This window comes from Uloborus diversus, chromosome 2, assembly GCF_026930045.1.
Source record: "Uloborus diversus isolate 005 chromosome 2, Udiv.v.3.1, whole genome shotgun sequence".
NCBI classification, from domain to species: Eukaryota; Metazoa; Arthropoda; class Arachnida; order Araneae; family Uloboridae; genus Uloborus; species Uloborus diversus.
The window spans coordinates 49705118-49727939 of record NC_072732.1 but is presented as its reverse complement, the minus strand read 5'-3'; positions in this window follow the sequence as shown (position 1 = coordinate 49727939).

Here is a 22822-nt window from a genome sequence, read left to right as displayed (position 1 = left end):
CAAGGCACTTAGTATGCAGTCCTCGACATAAATACAGTTGAAGTCAGTTGTGACTCTTGAATAGAATAGAATAGAATCTCCAAACTCTGGTACAGTCTTTGAATGATCCTTTTCAACACCAATGCAGCGCATCTTGCAGCACATCAGAAACAAAAACAGTAGAATCCCGAAAATGCGACACTCGCGTGAATCCAGAAAACTCGGCTTCATTTTAGCAGAATAAAAAATTCCCGGGCAAAAAACCTGTTGCATGCGCATTCCTATAACCCTGTATTCTGCATTTTCACCAAATCTGCCACTTTTCGGTCCTAAATCTCATAAACTATTGCACTTACCATACCTAGAGTCCCTATACGTTTTCATATAGGGACTCTAACCATACCACCTGAGAAATGAAACATAAAAGTAAAGATAAACTGTGAATGTTTTTTGAGCGTTCATAATAGTGATGGGCATTTTCGAGATCTTTTGATAATCGAGATCTCGGGAATCGAGTACTTCTGATAATCGAGTGATTGATAATCGAGATCTTTTGAAAGCGAGAACTCGAGTGATTGATAATCGAGATCTTTTAAAACTTGAGACTATTGACTTCTCGAGATCTTCCGAATTGAGTACTTGAGCGATTGACTTCTCCAGATCTTTGGAACTGAGTACTCAAGCGATTGACTTCTCGAGATCTTCTGAATCAAGTGCTCGAGTAATTGACTTCTCGAGATCTTTTGAATCGAGATTTAGAGTCGAGATGTTTCAATTCGAGATCTTGAGAGGTTTGAATCGAGTTCTCGGCCAGTATCTAGGCTTCCTGAGTTTTCTGGAATCATGTTTACTTTTACAGGGATGCCCGCTAAGGGTGACCATGGCGTAGACAAGACAATAAAATTTTAATTAGGGAGAGGGATGAGAGTGTCCTTTAAATCTCGTTGGGGGGGGGGGGAGCTCTTGTACTAGGAGTTGCTCCGTAATATTTGAGAGGGTGCGCCATCGCTCTTGAGGGGTTGGGGGATTGAGTAACTCTGACTTCTAGAACAGGCGACTTCTCAAATTTGTTTCTCTAGGGTTGCACCCGAGGGGAAAGGGTACCATCAAGCTCGTAATTTAGGGGGTCAGAAAGGGGCAATCCCTCCCCCCCTGGTTTTGAAAAAATTGTACTGACATACATGTGAGTGTAGGTTTTATTATTAATTTGTGTAATATGCACTGAGTACATATATTCTTTTATTCCCCCCCCCCCACGTCTCCTGGAAAATTTGAACTAACGGGCCTGAATGTCATGACGCGCACTTCTGCCATTGGGGTCATTTCGCAGCCTGCGCCACTGAAATTTTTAGGGGTGGTTTTTCTCAATTTTCGGAGGTTGGGGGGGGGGGGGGTATTGCGGGCTGTTTTCCTAAGCAGATGATCCGTAACGTTTGAGAGGGTGCGTAATCGCCCTTTGGGGCGGGGGTACGCCCTCGACTTTTATAACATCGAGTTGTTTTTATAGGGGTACCATCTAGAAGAGGAACCCACCTTGATTTCAGAAATTATTGTTTACATCAAAATGAAGCTTTTGCTGTTAATAGAAATACTATTCATTGATTATATACCCTTAAACCCATTCCCGCCAAGTGTACAATTTGAAATGTGAGCCTGAGTGTCACGACGCATACGTAGCCACTGAAACTTCAATTTACGGGGTTCAATCACCCTCGCCCCTCGCCTTGAAAAATTCTATTTTTTACATTCAAGTGGAACAAGTTTTTGTTGTTTTCCGATAAAATTTGCATAGGAATTAATTGAGCCTGTTTTAGGAGGTAAATTTAATAGATTTTGGTCTTCATTGGGGGTCTCATGGATGCAGGTTCAACGAGAGCTTGATTTCGGCGGCATTCAGGGGATACATGGTTCTCATCTACCACGTGATTATTTCGAATGCTTTCGGACGCTTCAAAAAGAAGTTAATAGTAATGTAAACAAGTCGAGGAATCGTTGCTCGTCACAAATGATTTTGACGGGCCCCTTCCATGTTGTTTACCCCTAAGTCCCTAATATACCTCTCATTTTGAAAATCTCGGGACCCCTTCAGGCTCGGGCTCGGGCCAACAGGTGTCCCTCCTCTCCCTCTCGCCTTGTGCACGCCCTTGCACGTATGGAATTTCCCCCCCCGAGAGCGCTACTCCGAAAACAAACAAACTCTCCTGAAAAAATTACAATCCCGCAGTTTGTGTCCCTCTCCTTGTTGTCATCCCTTGCGAGTGAATAACACGAGAACTAGACCACTTGCTTCATTAAGAAATAAAAAAATACCTTTGTGCCCAGAAGTAACGGCAAATAACCAACTTTTGTCGCACAAATTATAGAGATTACTGCAGACACGTGTCTCGGGATTCATTATACCAAATGGTGAAGTCGAAGATGGACGTAGGGGGGAAGAGGTCCCCTCAAGTTTTAGCTAAAGTATTCGCTCTTTTTACATGAAATATAATTTTAGTTCTAATGTCCCTCAAGTTAGAATCTTATTAGCGTCCCCCCAACTTTTGCTTCCACCACCGGACGCACAACCCATGTCACCCATAGACCTGTCCATGTGTTCATTCGTTAGCACCATTCTCTCAAAAACATATCATTGGGCTACCAAATCATCCCAAAGAAGCATTTGATAATCAAACAATCGGCAACAGGGGTGCTCAGCCTCCTAAAAGCAAAAGCGCCCCTTTCCTTCTAAATTTCGCAAAGACCTCCCAAAACAAGAGCTCCCCCAAAAAAGTAAGAAATACTCCATAAAACAACCCGCCTAAAAATTTAAATGGCGCAGTCTGCGCCATCACTCCCCCCCCCCCCCTTAGGTGGGCACCCCTGCTTCTGACCCACTAAATGACAGATCTACCCCGGTAACTGAATCCCTTTTAGAAGTAAACTATTGAGAGATTCATTCGATTATCAAATCGATTGAGAAGTACACTGCTCGAGTGACTGACATCTCGAGAACTCGAAAGATCACCATTTCGAGAAGTTCACAAAGCGAGAACTCGAGCAGTCCATCGCTCGAGAACTCAGAAAGTGATAATCGAGCACTCGAGCAGCCATCGCTCGAGTAATCGGTGTACCAGCAGTGTGTGTTTCTCTCAACGGACCACAGCGAAGAATTCAATAAGGCTGGGCAAGAGAATGTGTTTCCTGGACCTAGCAGCAATAGGCTTCAGTGCTCTTCACAGACAAGTCAACATTGGAGAGTGATTCAGCGCGCCTACTGATCTGGAGGCAACAGCGCACTAAATACCATCAATTCAACACTGCTGAACGTTCACATTTATAGAGGTGGTGGAATCAGGATTTGGCTAGGGATCTCGCGCGGTGATCATACTGACCTGCATGTGTTCCATGGAGGAACTCTGACTGGTCTAAGATACTGGGATGAGGTGCTTGATCCATATGTCCGCCCATATGCTGGTGCTATTGGTAATGACTTCAGTCTGATGGATTAATATACACGACCTCACAGAGCTCGGATTGTTGAGGAGTATCTTGATGATCACGGTTTGAAACGAATGGAATGGCCAGCTCGATATCCAGACCTGAATCCGATAAAACATCTTTGGGACTATCTTGGCAGACTTGATGCTTTAAATAATCCTCTAAGGTTGTTACATGAGCTGAAACAACGCTTACTCTGATCTTCGCTTTCTATTCCGGTGTCCGACAACTTAATAAACAGCATGGAAAATCGATGCCGCCAATGAATTCAAGTTAGGGGGGACAAATTCCTTATTTGAACCCATTTTTGTATTGCTTCTATGACATTTTACTACATATCACTGTGATGTTCTGTTTTCTTCAAGAATGGACTTTTCCGCAAAAAATTGCTTCTTTTGTTATAAATCGTTTTTGCAATACACTTATACAAATTTCTATGACGCATTCAATAAAAAACCATTTAATGCACATATCCTCCAAAAATATTTTGTTTCTACATTCATTCATTTGCAAATTAGACGCCAAAATCCGGTTGTACCTTAACTTTTTGAGGCCAGTGTAGTTTGAGTTTTTGAAACAATGATATTACACATTTCAGAATTCGTGTTTCGTTACACCCATTAATAGTGGTAACCTTACACATTTTTTTTATAGTGAACCAATGAAATATCTTGCCAACTGACACCATTTAGCTGAATCGTTCACAACCAGTGAATACCAGGGGCGTGTACATAAATGTTGGGACCCGCCACAAATGACTTTTACGGGCCCCCTCCATCTTCTTTACCCCTGCGTCCCTAGATATATTTCACTCCTCATTTAAATAATCTCAGGCCCCCTTCAGCTCAAAATCGGGTCAACGATTGTCCCTTCTCCCCCCCCCCCTTGTTCATGCCCTTCCCCAGTAGCACAATAGTATCGGCCAATGTCATAACCACGGTGTTTGGTAGATTGGCCAATATCGGGTAAAGTTGGGTCGGCCAGCGTAAAACGGCTAACTTTTTTACAGTATTGGGCAATACTCGTTGCCAGTATTGGCCAATACTGGCAAATCAAAATTGGCTAATGTTGGCCGGTAATTTTTCCCCAGTATTGGCAGATACTCGGAGCGAGTTTTGGCCAATATCGGTTAAAGTTGGGTTGGCCAGCGTCGAACGGTTGACTTTTTAACAATATTGGGCAATACTTGATGCCAGCATTAGCTAGTACCGGCCGAACTAAATTGGCCAATACCGGGTAGCAATCTCTATTGCAGCATTGGCCGATACTCGAGCCAGTACTGGCCAATGGAGCCAGGTGACACTGGCCGATCATATATGTAGCTATTAGCCAGTGTTGGGCAATACTGCTAAAACAGAATTCAGTCTTTAAAAAAAATCGGCATACAGACTTCCATCCTTCCAGTTTTAGGGTTTTGTTTTACTTCTTTTAATTGAAGGATGGAAATCTGTGTGACGATTTTTTTTTTCTTCAAAAAACGGAATTCGTCTTTACTGAGAAGTTGTACCCATAGCTATGAAGCTTTGACACTGCACTAGAGGTATAAAACCCAGAACTGTGCGTTTGTGTTTTATTCCTAGCGCACTGGTCAAATGTCCCACGACCTTTCTGTCTTAAAACGATAACATTTACGGCTACAATAACTAGACTAGAGGAAAATTAACGGTTTATCATTTATTTTATAATTAGATTACTGACAGTAATATCTTTCATTTTTTATGATTTTTAATGAGCAGCAAATTACTTTTTTTACGCCAAATGTTAAGATTGTGGGAAATTAAGATTCATTATTATTAAGAGTAAGGATCAGATTTAAGCATGATAGTTCTTCCCACTGACAGTATTTCCATTATAAATGTTTTTGTTCCCTCATTCGTTCATATAAATGATATAATCAAAATCCTTATTTTTTTTCTTAAATTAATATTTTGGAACAATTTATATATTTACAAGTTTATTGGGAAAATTTTTTTATTCATTTTTTTTTTACATATTATCAGCTAGGTAACATGTAAAAAACATACATATTATTTATAACATAAATATGTTTCATTAAAACATACATATATATTGTGTTTACATATTATCAGCTTTTTTGTCTTCGTTTCGACCATTCAGTGTCCTTTATTTGATACTGTGAGACCGATGATCCCAATCTACAGCTCCAGCAAGTATCTGCCGATTCTGCGGCTGATAGCATTTGTATTCGCAGCATCCTACTTAATTTTTACACTTGCTAAAGAGAGAGAAAAAAAGCAGTCACTTAAAATATAATTACTTTTTTTTAAACTCTGCAATGTGCAAAGCAAACACATAGTAAGGATTACCAACTTATACTTATAACCAACATGTAAATTGTAAACTACATACAATGGACTCTCGTTTTTTGCAGGGGTTACATTCCACAGAAACGTAAATGAAGACTTAACAGTAATGTTAAAATAGGTTAGGTTATGTTCCATTGATAAAAAATATGTACTAATTCCAATACAAATACACAATGGATATGAAGAAAATATGAATTAACTTAGGGAATATGAATAAGAGCTGTTTATGATATTCCTTTGGCAGTCATTTTTCTATGCAGGGCTTTTCCTTTGTGGGGCATGAGCACATCCATGGTCACTTGCATCATTTCCATGATGCGATCTTCCTTTATAAACACAAATCAGAAAGATCTACTGTCAAAATATGGCTCAAAATTTAAATGTGGAAGCTTTCGATCGAGTATCATCAATGTTGGTATTGTTGTTGGTTTTATTCTTATTTGTCACTTCTAAAAGCTTTTTTTCAAGTGAGCTATGAATTGTGTGAGTTTAATAACATTACCTCTGAAAAGAGCTCTAAAAATGTCTCCAGTGGCTCAAGCTCCCTTATTATATAAGGGAGCATGAGCCACTGGAGACATTTTTAGCATGCCAAATACATATAAGCATGCCAAAATGCAGATTTCATTTGTTATCTACAATCTTAGAAGTTTGAACTATGAAAATTTTGAAAAAATTTATGCATTTTAATGTTGCATCTGCATAAATCAAAACTCATCCATATATAATGAAATAACGGTGTCAAATCTTAAACTGTGTGTAATGAAATCCGTGTAAAATGAGGGTATTGCTAATTAATTGGTAGTTAATCTGACATAAGTAGTGGTGCAACAAGAATGGTTTGAAGGTCAAACTCTCCCTAGAGTTCTTAGCTTCAACATATACTGCTAACTCTATTACAGTAGAAATGGTAGAGTTAGCAATTTGCTACCAATTAGATAAAATTAAACACATCAAGACTATAGACCTCCCCTCCCATTCAGGTAAAAATTCTTGCTGCTCCAGTGGAGATGATTAAAGACTATAAAATTGTTCCACTGCTGATTATAACAGTAACGAAACATTTTCCAAATCATGTCTTACTCTTTGATAAGACTCTTTACTTTGGCAAATTTATATTTTCAAAAAATTTCTCGCAGATTCCTACATTTTTTTTCTTTCTTTTCGGCTTGGGGGGAGGGAAAAGTTCTCAATTTGTACCCTTTTCCCAAAGGGTACAAGTTGAAATGGAGATATTTTTTTTACAACAATTATGTGTGATGAAATCATATGATTCCAAAAGTTTTCTTTCATAAATTTAATTTCAGCTACAAAAATGATGCTGTTTACCATCAACTAAAACGTTCGCAGATCACATGAAGATTGCTCGTGAACCACAGTGGGCTTTTAGTGGTAGCCCCCATTTACCCTTGCAATTATTAGACACTGTAAAATAACTTATACAAATACATTATCCCTCATATTATTTTAGCAAGTATTTTTAAATTACAAAATGAAAAAATTACGCATAACTTGATTTGCGGATATAAATGATTTTCTTTGAATGGTTGTGTATTTCTGTTGTTGTAAACAGAAAGAGTGAAGACTTATAGGTTCAATATCAAACAAATTTATGTAGTACAAACCTAAGCTAGGTAATTACAGCAGAAAATTTACAGCCGATAGAAATTCAATACAGATTAAATGTATAAGAAAATCACTTTGAAAAATTTTTTATTTTAGATTTAGCTTACCACCATTAAATTTAGATTGAAATAAATAGAAAAAATCTATTTTATCATTAAGTAGTTTATTCTGCATAAATTGTTAATTTTATTACTTTCAAAAATGATCTATCAAACTACTGTTCAGAGTATGGATTTTTGAGGATCAATACATTTCTTAAATTAAGATCAGATTCCATAAAACTTCTCATTTTTGCTCACAATTCTAATTGTTGTATTTTGCAAGCAAAAAGGAAAAGAAATTCTAGAGGCTTTAGATGCTAATTCTTCTAATTTTTAAAAATAATTGTACTATTATTTTATAGAAATATTTTTTTATATTCTAAATAATATTTAGAATATAAAAACATATTTCTAAGCTTGAATAAGTTCAAAATACAATGAGTATTAAAGTAAGTCATCTATTTTCTTTGTCATTCAAATAAAGATACTTCACAATCAAAAGTTCTTAATCGTGCACTATTGTTGAATTTACTAAGACAATCTGGTACTAGTTTTACTATAAACACTATTTTTCATGAAAACAAAATCTCCTCAGGGCTACCACTGACTTCAGCTATTAAAATAATTGCTTCTAGTAGTTTATGATATAAAAGCCTTCAAAATAGTTGCCAGATGCAGAAATAAATAGATGCGGAAAATAATTTTTGAAAAAGTCATCAGATGTAGAAAATAATTTCGAAATAGAGAACAAATTTAAATGTTCAATAATCGATAAAGAAACATACTTTTTTTGAATACATTGAAAGTTATAATTTGTACACAGTACAAAATTAATTCAGACTGTCAAAGTAATTTTAATGCAAAGGAAAATATTCAGATGTTAAATTTAAAACTTGTTGTTTTTAATTCATAATTCTCATGACCATATGCATCAGCCTTACGATTACAAACTCGTTTAAAATTGACAATAACCAGGAAAAAAAATTAATATGAACTAGAAATGAATATATATATATATATATATATATATATATATATATATATATATAAGTCAATTCATTACAAATTAACATTAAATATAAAATATTCAGATTTGAAAAAAGGAAAATACTTGGCACTCTGCAACAAAGAGAGGAAAAATTTACTAAAAATGTCATTGTTGTAGGTTAAGCAGGTCTTTAAGAAAGTAACATTAAGGTAAAAACCTATTTCTTATTTTAAACACTACACCCTTCTTGAAATTAAAAAAAAAAAAAAAAAAACTAGTGCTCTTTTTCATTAAAAATATTTTCCAAGTACCAAAACTGAACTTATATAATGATAACTCCAAAAGAGATAAAAATTCTTACAACAGAAATTTAAACAGAATTTAAGAGAAAAAAAATGTGCCTTTTAGTCCTCTTTTGTTTTGTTTATCTATCTGTGATAAAATTTGGTTGTAACCAAAGAAACATTTGCAATTTCTTAACTTAATTATATTAAACAGACATATTTTTCATATAATTTAAAATACTGCATATTCTTTCAACCTAAATATGTTTTTTCTTTTAAAATTTAACTACATAGCAAGCTTAGAAACAATTAAGTCCCCTATGTTACTTTGTTGTCTCCTGTGTTACCAAGATCAAGGTAACACAGGGGACAAAATGGTATTAAAAATTCCCCTTGTATTAATGGAAACAATGCAAAAGTATAAGTTTTTTTTTTCTTTTAAACTCAACCTGAAAGTTTTAACATGGGTTAAACAATAAAATAATTAAATCTTTCTATAATTTAATAGTAACACAGGGGACACATAAAAAAGACACCTATGTCTAAAGTTCTTTTTTCCTCACCTGGAACTCTTCAAAATAGCACATGCGAAAAAAATGGCTACTTTACATTAATAACTTGTAGGAGTACATAGCTATTGTTGACAATATTTAAGTAACATATTCTTATTATAATAATTAAAGAAGTAAGGAGGCAGTACCACAGGAGACAAAAGATTTTCTTCCATAAAATAAAAATAAATTTGAAATTTTATTTTAAAAACATGTTAGTATAATATGTTAATAATGAGTTGAAAAGAAAAAGAAACATTTTAGAAAAATTACATGAAAAAAAAAAAAAAAAAAGGTTTAAAAATAAATAAAGTGCTGTTGGGACATGGTTGTTTTATAGGACACAATTTCAATAACCCCATTCAAAAAGTAAAAAATGAACTTAATTTTAGTAATGTATCAATGAAAAATATGTCAGACCTATCATTTTTAATGTTTACATTTAACTTTGGAGTAAAATTTGGGAAAAGGTTACAGGGTAGTTCTCAAAAGGGGGAGCAAGCACAGACCTCAACTTTGAAGCTTCAACACAAAATAACTTTCATTTTAATTGACTCAAAAATTTTTGAGTTAAATAATAATACTGTATAGAGGCAAGAATTATGGAAAAATAAAATTATGGAATATTAATGATTAATGGAAATAATTGTTAAATATATTAAAAATTATGGAAAAAATGCTCTTCAAATACCCTTAAAAATATTTTTTCATTGCTAAAAGGCACAATTTTGGCCTTTCAAAACGTTAACTGTGCAAATGTACCATCAAAAAAAATTTTTTTTTAATTATTTCCAACCGTTTCAAAACAAAATTAAGGATATGAATCTCAAACTGAATATTTTTTTCATAATATTTTCTATAAATTAAAAAATTAAAGACAGATTATTAATTGTGTAAAAAATTTTAAAAAAAGAAGGAAGTTGGAAGTTTCATGTATGTCCAAAAGTTACAATCTTGACAATGCTATTATTTGAGTACTAAATATATGATTTATATGTTTTAAAGGTATTTTTTGATCCTCAAAATCAATTGTTAATCATTTTAAAGTGTTTTCATATGTTTTTATGCAGTATCTTTGAAGTAAAATCACTTTTCTTAAACATATATGTGAGATGTCCAAATTGCGTTACAATCTAGACGCCGATAATTCTGTCCATTTATTCAATGTTATAATATGCTCTTCTGTCTTGTAACCTTACTAACTAAAGGCTATTATAATGTTAATTTCTTTAATCCATTGCTATTTTGAACAATTAATACGTTATGCATTAAACATTACATAAATAACAGTAGAAACTCAAGTTATGATGTAACGAGTAGTAAACAAAGGCAGCAAAAATCGCCAAGCAAACCCCGATTGGCGACAACTCACAGCGTACAATATGCAAAGGGTTACCAGAGAAGAATTTAGGTTTTCGCCAACAGCGGCGGTTTTGGCGACTTGATCACCTGCGCTGACAAAATGGATGTTTTTTTTTCGGATTATACAAAACCATAACAAAATTTTATTATTTTAAGACCAGTATATAAGGTCACTGATGTACTTCATAAATCCTCTATTTTTCATTGCAGAATTTAAAAATAGATAAAATTTTCATTGGAAAAGTTCAAAAACTGAAACTTTCATTATGATCAGGGCAGCGGAGTAGGAAGGAAAATGGCCGACTCCGACTCCTGGATTTTGAAACGCCCGACTCCGACTCCTAATTTTATTATTATTTTTTTTTAATTGTACTTTTTCAATTCCCTTTTTTTCTTCAGGAGAAGGGGGAAAACCTCTAAACAAAGATTGAAATATTAATTCTTTTTTATGAAAATTTTGCATTTTGTTTTTTTATTGTAAACCCAAGACACATACAACGTTAGAAATTCAATTTAAAACTCAAATTTTCCAATAGTTACGAGTTTAAAAGTGAGATGACTTAAAAATCCCTTTAAAAAAATTGAAAAGGATTAGCTGTAATTCTCCCCCCCCCCCTTTAATGTTTAACAAACAGATATTGATCAAATCGTGTGCTTTCAATTTTTGAAAGCTGTAACTTGAGAGAAAAAAAGCTTTTTTCCCGGCAAAGTTCTTGAGAGGAGGTGGTTTGGCCCGGGTGACACCCATCTGGTAGGTGACTTCCAAAGTTAATTTCAGAGTTTATGAAAAATATAAATATTTCAATTCTGAAAATTTTCCCGGATATATTTTAAATTATACTTTATCAATAAAATTTCAACAAATATAGGGCCCATATACATCAGGAGCTAATTTTACACAAAATTCGGTGGTGTACAAATGTGTACGAATAGCTTTTACTATACCTATATTTCTTCTTCGCTAAATTTTTAATTTAAATTTTATTGGCTGCTTTAGAATTAACCTTCATATGAAGATTTTAAGATTAACTGCAATTATTGAGTGTTGTAACCAAGAAATGATTTACTTATTTTGTTCCATACTTTTTAGTGAGAACTAAGCTTATAGAAATCGTCTTAATAAAGAACAAAAAATCGATTATTTCATCGGATCTTTTGGATTTGTGCATTTTCGGCAGAACTTATCTGAGTTTGCGGATCATTCTCAAAAGTTTCCACCTGAGCTACGGGCCTCGTCTAACTAAATTGTTATGTTCCTTTTACTATTTTATAACTGAGATTGAACAAAACACTATGTTTCTATTTTTATTTGAAAGTGATTACTTGACAATATTAGGCAACAAAAGTCTGCTGACAGTTGCTATTAGTTAAGTTAAAAGGCAAGAAAACTAGGGGACGGCTACAGAAAGTTCGGTAAGCACTCAAGCTGGCTGATTGCCATAATGGCAATTATTTTCTCATTAGTATCTTTTTATACATGTAATCTAACCAATTGGTAGTCAGTTTTTTAAAAATGCAAAGAGAGTCAGTGAAAATGAAAGAAAAAAAGAGCCCCAGAGTCGGCATGGTTTCTAACAACTCTGACTCCGACTCCTTTACCCCAAAATTAGTCCGACTCCGACTCCACAGCCCTGATTATGATTATGTCCAAAATCTGTTACCTACCGGACAACTATATGCCCAAAATCTGTTACCTACAGACCGATCATTAAATTTGCTATTTATTAAATTTCATAAATACCTGCTGTCTTTTTATGTTTGCGTATGATGTTCTAGGTATACATGCTATGCAATAAAAGCAAAATTGATTTCAAATTCCAAAATTTTAAAAATGGCTCAAAAGCAATGTTTTTGTTCTCACCTTTTGAGAACTACCCTACAACTTAAAGTCTTGGACATTAAATGTTGCATTAACTTTGGAATGACCCAAATCATGTATCAGGAAAGAAATTATCAATTTAGATGTGTTGTTTCAGCTTAATAATTTTTCTAAACATAGATAAATTTACTATGTTACATGGAAATGCTTTAACATTTCCAAAAACAGATAAATGTTTTCTATTTTAAAAAATTAGAAAGCTATTTTAATTTATTATTGCCAACCAAGAAGTAAATTTGCAAAAAAAACGTTAGCACAGATTCTGCTATAAGTGAAATTGTATCCAAAAACCAAAAAAAAAAGTAAAGACTACACATTTTTCTCAATATTGGACAAGAGTCTATTTTTTAGCAATATGTGTACATTTTAGTCATTGCTCTAATTTTATGTTTTCCCAATTGGAAGGTTTTTATCACTGGTCGGACAGAAAATTAAAAAAATCGCGGTACAAAAACTTTTTATAATTGGCTTTATTATTGAGCAAACTTACCAAATCATGGATCAGTGAAGTGGACTAAAGGGTTGCGGGTTCAAAGCCAGACGGTCGAAGATCCTCTGTTGTGTGGACAAACAGGTATCATTCATCTCTAGAGTCTGATGAGAGAGGATTCCCTGCTGAAAAGATCAAGAGGTCATACGGGCGGCACAACTTGAACCTCTGGCCGGGAAAATCACATAGATATTAAAAAAGGCAGTAATTAAACAAACCTAAATAATAAACATTACTGTTATGTTTCAAGTATGCATTTTATTTTTTACCAAATTACAGTGCATTCTATCCTAGTTCCAAAAATAAATATGAAAAATATCATATATAGATATACCTATACCAGCGAACCATGGCAACATACAACTGAAAGTCTTGTACAACTATTTAAACTTTTATTAAAGTTAAGTTCCTAACCTTGAACTATAATTCTTGAGACAAAATTAAAAAATATTGTAATCGAAAAAGTCAATTTTTTAAACAGATGCAAACAAATCAAATTACTGAAAGATGTTAATGAGAAGTTTACATTAAACTCATATTTGCCATAATATCAAAATACTCTTTATAATTATAAATTATCTTTTTCACATTTAGATATAAAATAGCAAATATTGAAACATTTCAAATTTTGTTTTTGAAAATAAGGAAATATAATAACCCCATACACTATAATATGCTATTATAGGGATTTCGTTAGTTGAAGAGATTTCTTTTTTTCCTCAAATCTATGTAGTTAGTTGAGCATTTTTCTATGCATCAAAATCTTGAAGGCATATATGCTTTTTATTTAAAATACTAACAAGCAATTACTACTCCAGCAAGTAGGATGATGTAATAAGTAACCTTTTAGATTATGTAATCTTTTGTGGTTATGATAATTTTTACAGATACAATTTTAAGCAATTATTATAGAATTAAGTATCTTTTCACTTCCAGCCATTATATTGCAATTATCTCAAATAACTTAGATAAGCACAAATCACAAATAAATTGCAAATAAATATTTAATATTACATACAACTTTGAACAATTTAGTATACAACCGCTGGAATCGCAATACAGAGAAAATACACAGCACAACAGAGATAAAGATACTATTTCTGCTTACTTTAATAACTCAATACCTTTACTTTCTTAAACTGATGTCAAGTGCCAACTACTGTTAAGTGCACCAGAAAAAAAAAAAAAAAAAAAAACAGCGTCAGAGAGCATAAACTTACTACAAACCTCTTTTGCTACGGTACCTATCAATTTCCTGAGTTTGGATTTCCCTGAAAAGTAATATGTTATATGCACTTGAAATAGTGAAAATATTTGTGAATTCATGAAATTATTTTCATCAAAACATCACTGTTTAAAATAAAAAAAAATGTTTGTAAAGAATCAAAGTTTCCATCTTTTTTCCTCGAAGCCTCAAAATGTTCAGAAATTGTACATATCTAATTCAAAACTGAATTGTTAAATGTATTAACTGGTTGTTGACATAAATTAAATACTTATATTGCCTCACAAATAAGCGTTATACTTGACAGTAAATGACAATTATTAACTATATTCTAACTTATTTTTTCAAGAGCACGGGAAGAATTTTCAAGGGAAAAAAAGAATATTTTATATGTTTTTATCTTGCTCGATGCTTGAAAACAGCTAAAATGCAATTTCCCTGTACTATATGAAATCTCTCCAAGATAAGAAAATATAAAACAAAGCGAAATAGCTGTAACATATAGAACTAAACAGTTCGGCGTCTTTTTTTTTTTGTAAGTGTTAGCGATAACGTTAATATAGCTCGATTCTCAAAACGTGAAAAGGAACAATTTATAATAAAGGATAGCACATGCTAAAAAGTTTTAATTGAAATGCCTCCCTCCCCCCACGCTATTGACATCATAAAACAATCACAAACACAGCACAAGCAAATTTGGAAGGTTTTTCGGGTATTCAGAACACTATGTGTATTGAACAAAGAGTGAATGCAAAAAGTATAACACATTTCAAATTCTAGTTTAAAGAAATTTGCAATTCTATTCAATATACAAAACGATTTCAAACTTACCCACAGAACGAGTTAATGAAGCTAATAACAACAGCAATGGCGTCCTTCGACGGAGCGGAGCGAGAGAACTCCCGGCTCTGCGCATGCGTCATCAGAGAGCGCTGGATGTACAGCACAATATCGAATGGAATCGGCTAATGTCGGCAAAAGCGAAACTCCATACATTTCTTTATCGGGGACAATAGATTCCTAAATTATTTCAGAATAATTTTTCTCAATTTTATCCACTTATTAGAAGCAGCAAACATCCAATAGGAAAACTATTTTAAAGGTAATTCTCTAATTTAGAATACCAATACAGCACAGTATCGGATGCGATCGGCTAATGTCGGCAGAAGATAAAAACGCCGTACATTTCAGTATCAGATTGATAAATTATTGTAAAATGACTTTTTTTTTAATCCTACCTACGTATTAAAATTCAAAATGTCTTGCAAAAAGTCTGTTTTAAAAGTAATTTTCTAATTCAGAATGTCAATACAGCATAGTATTGGATGCGATCGGCCAATGTCGACAGAAGTGGAACGCCGTACATTGTATCGTGGATTATATAAGTCGATAAATTATTGTAAAATGACTTTTTTTGATTGAACCTACACCTTAAAATTCAAAATGCTTTTCAACAAATATGTTTTAAAAGTAATTTTCTAATTCAGACTGTCAATACAGCACAGTATCGGATGCGATTGGCTAATGTCAGCAGAAGATAAACGCTGTACATTTCGGTATCGTGTATTATAAATCGATAAATTATTGTAAAATGACTTTTTTTCATTGTACCTACTTATAAAAATTTATAATGTTTTGCAAAAAATCTGTTTTAAAAGTAATTTTCTAATTCAGAATACCAATACAGCGCAGCATCGGATGCGATCGGCCAATGTCGGCAGAACCGAACCTCCATACGTTTCGTTTTTGTGGATAATAGATTCCTAAATTATTTCAGTATAATTTTTCCCAGTATTATTAACACATTACAGAACAAAATATTCACTAAAAAAACTATTTTAAAAGTAATATTTTAATTCAGAATGCCAATACTGCACAGAATTGGATAAGATCGGCAAATGTTGGATGAAGCGAAAACCGTAGATTACTTTATCGTGGATGATAGGTTCCGAAGTTATTGGAAAATAACTTCTCCCAATTGTACCCACGCATTGAATTTCAAAATGCTTTGCAAGAAAACTGTTTTGAATGCACTTTAATAATTGAGATGACCAATGTTGCTGAGTATCGGACAGCATTGGACATTAGACAGGAAGCGTAAATTTCCAAATATATTTTTGCAGTGCTAAATTTCGTCAAAATGTCTGTTATTCATGTTATTCTTTTGGGAGGAAATTGCGAAATGTTCTGAAAAGTAACCGTTGATTAAGTTTTTCTGATTTGACCAGTATCAGTTGGCCAAGCCTATACAGTATTGGACTAGATCGGCCAATAGCGAGGTCTGTCAATTTCTTTAATCAGGAGTTTCAAATACCAAATCTACTGGAAAAAGTCTCAGAACAGTTCTACCTTTATGTTCAACACAGAATTTCTTTTTAAAAAACGTTTTATAAAGCCTTTTCATTTTTTCAGTATCGGGATGCCAATACTGCCCAGCATTGGCCAAAATCGGGTAAAATCGTCCGACATACGACGACGCACGCCAGGTTTGGCCAATACTCGACCGATATTGGCCAAAATTGTTGTGCTACTGGGGTTGCTCATTTGTATGAACACCCCAAAGCATGATCCATGCATTTAAGGCAGGGCCGGGAACGCTCTGTCTAATGGTGCAGACCCCTTCAGTTTTTGTTAATACATGTACAAATATAAGTTTTTAACCCTCTTTTTCGTCCCAGGCCCTTTTCAGCCGCGTCGAATCTCAATTTCTCTGGCCCCCTCTTGTTTCCTCAATAAGGGAGAAATGGCCCCCAGAGTTCTAAAAACTGGAGAGAAAGTTGATAAAGATAGGAAAGCATTCGCACGTGTGGACTTCGGCTATTTACTTTGGTCCCCGCTTAAAATGGGGGAAAAAATCTCTTTCCTAACGCATTTTTCACATAGATAAAACAAATTACAAGTTTTTTTTATGACACTTTAAAAAATGTTAGGTATGAATTTAAATGTATAAAGTTTAATAAAAAAAAAATTGCTGGAGGTGGCCCGCTCGGCGGTTGGCCCAGTCGGAGATCCCCGACCTACCGACCTGGCCAGTACGCTCCTGGGGGAGACTGAACCTGTAAAAGTTTCTGGAATTCCTGAGAGCAAACATATGGGGTCATGAGCACAAAAAGGAGAGAATAGTCTTATCCCCAGATTTAAAATTAAAAAAAAAATGCAAATTCTATTTTGCTATTATATATATATATATTTTTGAGTAGGAAGTAAAAACTTCGAAAAATGCAAAAAAGATGTTTTTCTTATTTATTGAATCCGCATTTATTTCTCTTCAATTCTTCATAGCAAAAATTAATAAATCAAATGAATAAGCTTTAAGAAATACAGTGAAACCGGTGTAAGTTGATCACTTACGGTGCACTACTTTAGTGGTCAACTTACAGGGTTGATTTGTATGATAAGGGCTAATTCCGTGCCTAAAAAAGTGGTCAACTTAGACAGGTGGTCAACTTACAAGGACAGGGCCGGACTGGGTGGTCAACAGGGCGCGGGAAGGTTGAGTTAAAGGGCGCTGATTTAGCCTCTCCTAACAACACAAGGATATGGACTCCTGCGGATATCATCTTCATAATGATCTGACATCCGCTGGCAGTCCGATAATGCTCCTACACAAATCGTAACTTTGTCAAAAAGTATACTCCTGTTGCCATCTACAAGACATCCTGCATCTGGCACTTGTTGGATAGTAATAGGACAATACTAGGATGCACGGAAACACCTCTTTTTCCGAAAACTATCCTAAAGAGTTTTTTTGGACAATTTTAATCCAGAAATAATCCCAGCGGTATCTTATAATACAGTTTCTGGATGACTATTGATCCAAAAACTCTCCTACTGATTCCTTACAATACAACTTCTGGATAATCCAGAAAGTTTCCTATACGAATCTTATAATATAGTTTCTGGATAATCATTTTCATCCTTGTCCAGAAACGATCCTATTGGTATCTTATAGTACAGTTTCTGGATGACTGTTCATCTAGAAACTGTCCCACTGATAACTTGATGTCAACCGGCATATTTAACAACAAGTAATTACAATGTTAGCAAATACTTTTAAACAGCAAGTAATTAAGATATTAGTAAGTACAGTGAATGTCAAAAAAAAAAAATTTACTCACTTACTTTTTTTCATGCCCAACTGAAGTAGTAGATACCAGCAAAGTTTCAACATTGAAGAGAATTTAATTACAATTTCTCATCAAAGTCGTAACTCAGCTAGTATTGTTCTTTGCTTACTCTTCTTCATGATTTCTTCAAAACGATGAAGAAACATAGTGTTTATCCTATTTTCTTTACTCAACAATTCATCAGTAAAAAAACACTAGCACAAACAATTGTAAATATAAGAAATATCCGTCCGCAAGAAAATAAATTCATAAAAAAAACTAAAAAAGGTTCCAAACTGAAAAATAGAAGCTTATTCTCCATTAAACAATAAAATCAAAGCAAGTAAGTAACTTTTAACTAACTTTCAGACATCTTGGATTTCAACGGATCGCGGTCACCACGTGCAGTCAAAAATGCGGAGATCGGAAATGGAGTTGCAATAACAAATACACGCATGCGCGAAAACTCGCTCGTTCCAGGAGCACTCCGGAGAAAGAGTGTTATATGGGAGTATTCCTGTCACTGTTACCCGTAGGTCTCCTAAAGGAGTCAGTTGTAGGATAGTCCTATCATTGGAGCTTTGGGATTAATTTCGGCCAACCATAGGAAGGCTGTGGTTGTCTGGGTCCATAATATCAAAGAAATTAAGATTTAGTGCGGACTTTTTAAGGGGATAAAAAAATCATCGAGAAGTAAATAAAGCCATTTTTTTGTTACTAGATTCGAAGGTCGGACTTTCAGAAAATGTCCAAACGAGAAGTCATATTTTTTGCAAGTTCAAAAGCAGTAGGAGAGACCACCCTCCCCTCCCCCACCAAGAGTGTTCGCACATCCCCTTAAATATTACTGATTATCCATAGAAAGAGTCCCTAAAAAAAGAGAGGAAAGACCACCAAAATACCCACTGAAAGTTTGAAGAACGCCGGGAAGCGCTTGGGGGTGAAATGTGAAATATTTTCTAGTTTGGAAGAATGAGAAGTTTTGCTAAATGTTTCTCAATAAGCACTTCTTCCGAAAATTCATTGTTTGTTCGTCTTTCTTCAGAAATGCATCATTCACTAGTTAATAGCATTAGGAGACAACACCTCTTGCCGTGATACTTTGTGAGTGTGTGTTGTCGATTGAATTTTTTTCACTGGTATCTGCAGTTGTTTTAAAACATGATACTGTCATTTTCTTACATGAATTTGTCGATTCCTTAAGCTGACGAGGCTTTCTCCGTGCGATCGATATTCATGCCCAGGTTTTTTTTTTTTTTCGTTTTGTCCCTGCATATGCTAGTTTGTCATTTTCGACAAAATGCTTCTGCAATTCAAAACTAAAAAGAGGTGTACATCACGTTTGAAACCGTTGCCCGTTTTCAAAGACTGTTTAAAAAAAATTCTATGCAATTATTTTGAGAGTATGAGCGAGTGGTAATGAATATCAGAAGAATACTAGTTTCTATAAATATACCTACTTAAAGAAAAAAAAGTATGTTTTTGGATGAATAGCAATATATAAAGGCATGCAGTCATGAAGGGAAAACATGATTTAACAATTTGGGTAATAAGTCAATTTAATAATTTATCAAAAATGAAAATTATTAAAGAATAATTAAGATGAAGAATTTAGTGAGATGTGGATATAACATGAGACATGACACTAGTGATTAATTAATTTCAGTACTCAAAATCAGAAGATTATTCGAATTATGTTTACTCATTTGTTCTATACTTATAGTATACTATTATTTTTTTGCATCTCAAACGTCAAATTTGATACGAATGTAATGAAATCGGCTTATGTATGCTATAAAGTAACTGCTACCATGAAAATGAGTTAAAATGTAACGTTTTTTGCTTAATGTTTGGAATACATATTTTTTATAAATAAAAAATAAGTAATATCTAGAGTCCTTAAAGTCTATCTTTAAAGTCTGATTTTTTTTTCAAGTCCGATATTTATGTATTTATTATTAGTAAGGTTAATAACATGATCATGTCATAGCAAATATCTTGGGTGAAAGTTACAAGAAAATACAACCAATCGAACTAACTCATTCAATAAATCTGATTGCCTCTTTACTCATTTTGATAACACTGAAACTATTGGGAAAAGCTCGAAAATTAAATTACTTAAGAAATCATTTTTTATGTATGTATATACATTTAAAATTACTGTTATTGTTTGTGGCCATTATAATGAATAAATGAATGAGTTAATTAATAAAACTTTTGCAAGAAAACTCAAAGATTTCAGTTTAAAAGAAGAACAAATGAATTTCTTGCCCCCCCCCATGTCCCATTTTCCCCTTCTTGCCTCCTTTTTTCATTTAAGAATTCCTTACTTTTTTCGAAGTAAAATTAAAATTACAAGTTTTTTGTTCCGCAGGGTAAGAAAACAGAAGAATTTTTCGTGATATTTTTTCCTCCGCATTCTTAGATCAAGATCTAATTTTTGAAAATTCGTTTCAGAAATTCTCGCTGTCCAAAGTGTTATTTTTTTACAGTACGTATATAGCAAACGAACATTTTAAACGTTTCTATTCATTTTTATGGTTTTGTTGTCTAAAAGTTTCGAAAACTTTTTGAGTGTGAAATTTTGTGTTTGAAAACTGACGCGACCTAGAAAGAGCCGTCATAAAATGAACCAATCATATTAAAAAGAGAGGGAGAATGACAAAAATTAGTTCACGGACAGGCTTGATCTTCATATTTTTTACTTTTTAAAATAGTTTTCAATTGATAACACAAGACACTTAAATTTTATCTTTCAACTTATCTAAGTACGTTGTTTTTTTAACTATATGTATTGTCGAAATTTTGCAATATCATTTATTTGTCATTTCGCAGCTCATAGATCATAATGCAGTTTATTATGAATCATAGATCGTAATTCTATAATTTAATATTATACATGAAGGAAAATATTTTCCCAATGAAAAGAAAATAAAAACTGAAACGAGTAACCTACTATTGAAAAGATCCTTGACTTAATATATCCAATTTTGCTGCTGCTTCAAAATTACTTGTTCACTCATTCAAAAATCTGATCCAAATGACTCTTCGATTCATGTAAGTAACGGCAAATTGGACCTCTGTAGTCTAATTGCATAAAATTTATGATGGTTGTCCTCCCTTGTCCAACAGAAATCCGCTGCTATGAATCCCCAAGCATCGCAGATCCTTATCCATAAAAAGCATTTTAAAAGGCGTCATTTAAAGCCTTAAAACAAGTGTGTGGTCTACATGTATGCTCCCATTTTTCTGCTTACCAAAAGATAGTTAGTCAAAAGCTCTTGTACAGTACAAGAATGCTTCGAAAGACCATCATAAAATGCTTTATTGGTTAGAATCTTCAGCTTTTATTCTGTGAAAGAAAAAGTGCTCTTTATTTTCCAGGCTTCATACTATCCTGAAACGTGTAGAACTATAAATGCAGATAGAAAACAAATAAGGTTATTTCGATATTTCTCACATTACATTTCTAATATAGTCTTCCTTGACTCTTATTAATATTCGTAATACCAGTGGCGTACCTAGCATGGGGAACACTCGGAGCAGTAATTTGTGATGTGACACCTCCCCTCCCCCACCTCAAAACACGCACACACACACAAAAAAAAAAAAGATTCTATCTAAACATGAAAATCATAAATTTAAGAAACAACTGTGTTTGTGAAAAATAAAATTTTAAGTGGGATAATATACAGGGTTGTCCAAATTAAAGTCCCCCAACTCAGAAGCCTGTGCAGGATGTTCTATGGGTCATCTCATAATGTGATGAAATTTTGGAAACAGACAATTCAGATCATGCGCTCGTGATTTATTTAAAAAAAAAAAAAAATAGTAGCTGAAGTTGCTGATAGGTGGTGTTGCAGATCAACAAGACATTCTATAGATGTTCTATATGTCTGCCGTGGTTCTCCACAACTTTTTCCATCCGTAAAGCAGTGTGTTCCACAGCGGAACGCAATAAGTTCACATTAATACCACGCACATTGTGAATCATTGAGTCTTTCAGATCTGCCAAGGTTGCTGGATTTTCTCGGTAGACTTGATTTTTTAAAAATCCCCATAACCAAAAGTCGCATGGGGTGAGATCAGGCGAGCGAGGAGGCCAAGCTGTTGGGAAACAGCGGCTGATCACACGTGCATCAGTGAAAGTTGCCCGTAACACCTGTTGAACGCCCAGAAGAATATGGGGAGGTGCACAATCCTGCATAAATATCATGTCCTGGAGGTGGCCACGTTGTTGTAGTTCAGGAATCACAAACGTTGTCAACATGTCCTGATATCGTCTTCCTGTGACAGAGCAGGTTTCGAATCCTCTTGGAGTCACCTCTTCAAAAAAATAAGGCCCAATGATTAATGTTGCAGTGAAACCGCACCATACCGTAATCTTTGCAGGGTGCAAGGACACTTGATGAATTGCTCGCGGGTTTTCACTTGCCCAAATGCGGCAGTTGTGCGCATTCACTTGAACATTCAGGTGAAAATGGGGC